Below are 6,048 nucleotides of genomic sequence, written 5' to 3'. Positions count from 1 at the left end.
TACATCCCCCAGCATGCACTGCTCCTTCTAGGTCGCAGCCAGTGACGGAAGAAGTCGCATTACTTCTGAGATGGGAACGGGGTAGGGGAGCGCGACTACACATCCCAGGATGCAAAGCGCCCCAACTCTAGTCGCAACCTGGCTTGCTTTCTGGCTGGCGTTCCCCGCCAAAGGGACACTAGGGGAGGGGAATGTTTCGGTTGGGAATCCCCGAAGTCTGCTGGATCGTGACATTTCGAAAGAGGAAGGAAAGTGGAGGAAGGCTGTTTCACTGTAACTCAAAGTAGTTCCCGCGCAGGGTGGCGAGGAGTTATGGACCCCTTCCATAATTTATTGTTCCTCAAAGGCAATGCCAAGCCCCACTGGTTGCAGCCCTCGAGGGCAGGTGGGAAGTACGTGAAGCCCCAAATCGAAGTTACTAGCGTCTCCTTATTGGCCCTCGCCTCGAGCGCAGGCGCGAGGGCTCTGACTCTGGTGCCCTGGGCCTGGTGAGCGGCAATTGGCCAAAGTCCGCGAAGTAAGAGTCCGGATTGGTAGTTGCTAGCAGGAGCCTGGTTTCTCCCTCGACTTCTGCAAGTGATAGAGTGTGATTGGTTTAAATCCGCGGGCACCTGTCGGTGATTGGCTAGGAGCCACAGGCGGGGCGCGGCCATTGGCTGGCACTGGGGCCATCCCTCCTCGGGCGGGCAGCGAATGATGAAATGGGAACGGGGAGGGGAAAGGCCGCGACGTGAGCGCGCGACCTCCGGCGCCATTTTGTAGAGAAACAAGCGGAGTTAACCGAAGAGGGGGTCGAGGAGAGCCGGAGTCGGGGACCCAGGAGTTTCCTGTGTCCAGCGCTGCCGGAGCCGCCTGAGGTGAGGCGGGCTGGCGTCAGGGGCTACGGTAGGGTGGCGGTGACAGCTTGGGAACGCGAGTTTCGGTGGGAAGAGGAATAGGGGTGGACCTGGGGCCACTGGAAGCGTTTCCCGGAGCTCCAGGGAGTGAGAGGCAGCCGGGACGGGGAATTGGGACGAGGCGGGAGAGGGCGGACTCTTCTCCGCACGGCTCTCGGAGGCTTCGCGCTCTGAAAATTAGAGGCCAGCCAGAAGGCTCCAGGGAGCGGAGAGCAGAGCTCGGGGTGAGACCCGGGGTGGTCTCTGTCCCGGGCCTGGAGGCTCAGGGGGCGGCAGTGGCGGCAGTTCGTGTCGCTGGGCCTGGCTTCGCGCGGGTTGCACCCTCCTGAGACCTCCACGAGCTCCTCAACTCCTCTGTCTGTCTCTGCTCCCGGATGGTTGCAGTGGGCATCGGCTCCCGAGGCCTAGCGCTTCGGGCGAGGGGCACCGTGTTTGGAGTTTTTGCACGTTTCCAGTTCTTCTCCGTGTACTCGGAGCTGCCACTCTCCCCCTCTGACGCCCCCAGCACGTTGTCAAAGCCCCCCAGGTTTCGGGTGTCCCCGGATGGGAAGGGCGGGCGGGAGCGAGCACTTCCTTATTACTTGCTACAGGTTTTGTTCCACTCGCGCGCCTGGGCGCTCACACTTTCTTTGAAGTCGGCCCCCACCTACTCGGTCCGGTGTCTGCAGTAGTGGCGGCCCTGCTCACCCAGGACAAGTGTCCTGCTAGTGAGCTGAACACTTGTAGGCCTCAAGGCTGATGAGATCCACTGCAGATCTTGTAGAGGTACTTAAGGCCAAACACAAATAATACTTTTTCAGTACCACCTCCTCTGCAGAATTTACCCAAGAGGGCTCACCGATACTAACTCCACGAGGAGTAAGCTTTGTAGATTAAAAAAGAATGCTTGACATCTGTGTGTTTGAAAATGTTGTATTTAAAATAAACTTTATGACAAACTTTTCCCATGAAGTTACTTCAATCAAATGTCCCATTTCTTAGGACTCTAATCAATTAAGGTCTGTTTTCTTCCTGAAAACTGAGCAACAATGCTTAACCTACCCTGCCGATTTCTCTACAATTCGATCGCCTGTGACTACTTGGGTTTTTTTTAAAGTCAATAATTGAGTGAATATAATTATACTGTTTGAAAAAATGCCGAAAGTTTTCCTTATGACAGCCTCCTTGATAGGAATAGGGAATATATGTATTAAAACAAAGAAGGAGGGCAAGTGAAATATTAGGAAGAAGATGAAACAGATTAAGAACAATTTTTTTGTATGGGTACGTGGGTTTAATACTTAAGTGGTCTGTGGTCCAGGTTGGCATTCCTACCCTTTTAGAGATTGGCAGCAGAGTATTTTAGCTATTAAGAAGACGTGGTAACAGTTTAAATAATTATGTCTTAGGACACTGCAAATTGTTACCTTGTCTAAGGAGAACGTGCATTGATGATACATGGTTTTAGGTGACTAGCTGTGTTTTCAGTGAAATGGTAGCATGTTGATAAAACTAGTTTGGGCAGTTGATCCCTTTTCAACAAGTGTGAGTCCCCCAAGTCATAGTGGAAACAAGTCTAGAATCGACTGGGTGCGATGGTTCACGCCTGTAGTCCCAGTACTTATGGAGGCCGAGGTGGGTGAATCACCAGAGGTCAGGAGTTCGAGACCAGCCTGGCCAACATGGTGAAACCTCGTCTCTACTAGAAATACAAAAATTAGTCGGGTGTGGTGGCAGGTGCCTGTAATCCCAGCTACTTGGGAGGCTGAGGCGGGAGAATCGCTTGAACCCGGGAGGTGGAGGTTGCAGTGAGCCGAGACAGAGCCACTGCACTCCAGCCTGGGGGACAGGGAGACTTTGTCTCAAAAAAAAAAAAAAAAAAAGTCTAGAATCAAGGCACAAAGACATGTCTATTTGTAACTGAAAATTTTTCCTTTTCTTACCTAAGATTGTAATCTTAGAAGTTTTAAGGTACAGTTTTGTGGCATTATGGTGGAAAAGAATTGAAATACGTTCTTTTTGGTTCCCAGCTTACCACCCTGGGTTCATTTTCTTTTTTTCTGGTTTCTAAATTTCTCCTGGGGGTTTAGATCCTAGTCTCTTTAATATAAATGTTGTTGGCCGGGCGCGGTGGCTCAAGCCTGTAATCCCAGCACTTTGGGAGGCCGAGACAGGCGGATCACAAGGTCAGGAGATCGAGACCATCCTGGCTAACACGGCGAAACCCCGTCTCTACTAAAAACACAAAAAATTAGCCGGGCGAGGTGGCGGCGCCTGTGGTCCCAGCTACTCGGGAGGCTGAGGCAGGAGAATGGCGGGAACCCGGGAGGCGGAGCTTGCAGTGAGCTGAGATCTGGCCACTGCACTCCAGCCTGGGCGACAGAGCGAGACTCCGTCTCAAAAAAAAAAAAAAAAAAAAAAAAAAAAATATATATAAATGTTGTCAAGCTAAGTAATAAGACATCCTTATTTGGAGTCAAGTCATTAAAAAAAACTATGAAAACAAATGGAAATGCTTGCCATCTTCTCAAAACATGCTTTAAAGTCTGATTTCAAATTATGTTGCATTTTACTTTTTCTGAGTATGTTTTTGGATAGATTCTGATCTGTTTATGATAAACTTTTTTTTTAAGATGGAGCCTCGCTCTGTCGCTAGGCTGGAGTGCAGTGGTGCGCAATCTCGGTTCACTGCAACCTCTGCCTCCAGGGTTCAAGCAATTCTCCTGACTTGGCCCCCTGAGTAGCTGGGACTACTGGCGCCCGCCACCATGCCCAGCTGATTTTTGTATTTTAATAGAGATGGGGTTTCACCATGTTGGCCAGGATGGTCTCGAACTCTTAACCTCGTGAACCGCCCGCCTCACCCTCCCAAAGTGCTGGGATTACAGATACGAGCCACTGCGCCCAACCAAGAAGCTTTCTTTTTAACCAGTTTAAATTTATGAACTTAATTATTTCTTTCTATGAAGTAACAGGTCTTCGATACCCAATGCCAGAGAGTGGAATTTGTCCACAATAATTCTGATTGAATGCTGTCATATTTTGAGACTAATTTTTTTGGCCCAGGCAAGTGGCTCAAGCCTGTATCCTAGCTTTTTGGGAGGATGAGGGAGGAGGATGCTTGAGACTAGGAGTTAGAGACCAGCCTGGGCAATATAGTGAGACCCTTTCTTTACAAAAAAGAAAATTAAATTTAAAAAAATTAAGTTTTTGCAAAATATTTATTATGAATATTTTGTCCCAGATTAACAAAAAGAGTAGTCTGCCATTTTGAAATGCTGTATTTTATGAACTTGGTATATCTTTTTTTTTTTTTTTTTGAGACGCAGTCTCGCTCTGTTGTCCAGGCTGGAGTGCAATGTGGGATCTTTGTTCATTGCAACCCTCACCTCCCAGGTTCAAGCAATTCTCCTGTTTTGGCCTCCTGAGTAGCTGGATTACAGGCACCCATCACCACGGCCAGCTAGTTTTTGTATTTTTAGTAGAGAAGAGGTTTCAACGTGTTGGCCAGGCTGATCTCGAACTCCTGACCTCGGGATCCACCTGCCTTGGTCCCCCAAAGTGCTGGGATTACAGGCGTGAGCCATAGCGCCCAGCATGAACTTGGTATATACTTTTATTAAAAAAAAGACTTTCAAGCCGTATATATTAACTGAGACATTTCTTTAATGACCCTCTGACCAAACTAAACTTCCTGCTGTGAAGTTTCAAAATGGCATCCCATTGAGTGACTCTATATATAGAAGAATCTAGCAATTCCTTTTCTGTTTGCTCACAATTTTAAAGATGAATCTTTGAAAGTTAAAAGGGGCTCAAAACCTGCCCCCCAGTGTATACAATAGTTTTTTTTTTTTTTCTGAGACAGGATTTCACTTCAATGCCTACGCTGGAGTGCAGCGGCACAATCACTGCCCACTGCAGCCTTGGTATTCTGGTCTCAGGTGATTCTCCCACCTCAGCCCCTGAGTAGCTGGGACTACAGGTGCATGCTACTACATGTGTCAAAAATTTTTTTCTTTTTTTTTTGAGATAGTGTTTTGCTCTTCTCCCCCAGGCTGGAGTGCAGTGGTGCGGTCTTGGCTTGCTGCAACTTCTGCCTCAGCTTCCCAAGTAGCTGGGATTACAGGTGTGCGCCATCATGCCTGACTAATTATATATATATGTTTTTTTAAAACAGGGTTTTGCTCTTGTTGCCCAGGCTGGAGTTCAGTGGTGTGATTTCTGCTCAATGCAACCTCTGGCTCCTGGATTCAAGCAATTCTCCTGCCTCAGCCTCCCGAGTAGCTGGGATTACAGGCGCACGCCACCGTGCCCGGCTAATTTTTTGTATTTAGTAGAGACAGGGTTTCACCATGTTAGTCAGGGTGGTCTCAAACTCCTGACCTCAGGTGATCCACCTGCCTCAGCCTCCCAAAGTGCTGGGATTACAGGCGTGAGCCACTGCACTGGCCTGTAGTTTTAGTAGAGATGGGGTTTTACCATGTTGGCTGGTCTGATCTTGAACTCCTGACCTCAAGTGACCTACTTGCCTCAGCTTCCCAAAATTCTGGGATTACAGGTGTGAGCCACCGTGCCTGGCCTAATTTTTGTATTTTTTTTGTTAGAGATGAGGTTTCACCGTGTTTTCCAGGCGAGTCTGAAACTCCTGGCCTCAAGCGATATGTCCACCAAGACCTCCCAGAGTGCTGTGATTACAGATGTGAGCCACCATGCTGGCCTATGATACTTTTTTTTTTTTAAGTGTACTTTTCACTCAAATTTGCAAGAATGTAGCAAACCAAATAAAGCATTGTTCACTGGAAAGCATAGTTTGAGAAGGCAGTAATTAGAGGTGTAGACTTAATATGAAGCCCTTTGTTGAGTTTTTTGTTTGTTTGTGTGTTAATGTGGAGTCTCGGTCTGTTGCCCAGGCTGGACTGCAGTGGTGTGATCTTGGCTCACTGCAACCTCTGCCTCCCGGGTTCAAGTGATTCTCCTCCCTCAGCCTCCTGAGTAGCTGGGATTATAGGCGTGTGCCATCACGGCCAGGTAATTTTTTTTTTTTTTTTTTTTTTTTTGAGACGGAGTCTTGCTCTGTCGCCCAGGCTGGAGTGCAGTGGCTGGATCTCAGCTCACTGCAAGCTCCGCCTCCCGGGTTTGCGCCATTCTCCTGCCTCAGCCTCCCGAGTAGCTG

At 48.6% G+C, this 6,048-nt stretch overlaps 1 protein-coding gene across 6 annotated transcripts in view; it reads left to right on the top strand.

Annotated features, from left to right (window-relative positions):
* The first annotated feature begins 706 nt into the window (after window positions 1-706).
* Window positions 707-6,048, top strand: part of LOC105491503 (CCR4-NOT transcription complex subunit 1) — a 111,648-nt gene continuing 106,306 nt past the window's right edge. For all 6 annotated transcript variants that reach the window (XM_071084664.1, XM_071084661.1, XM_071084665.1 and 3 more), the window contains exon 1: window positions 707-857. The gene's annotated coding sequence lies outside the window, so the exon portion shown is untranslated. The remainder of the gene's footprint in view (window positions 858-6,048) is intronic.

The sequence above is a fragment of the Macaca nemestrina genome, chromosome 18, assembly GCF_043159975.1.
Source record: "Macaca nemestrina isolate mMacNem1 chromosome 18, mMacNem.hap1, whole genome shotgun sequence".
NCBI lineage: Eukaryota > Metazoa > Chordata > Mammalia > Primates > Cercopithecidae > Macaca > Macaca nemestrina.
Note: the sequence above shows the minus strand (reverse complement) of the source record. Positions and strands in the feature narration are given on the sequence as shown.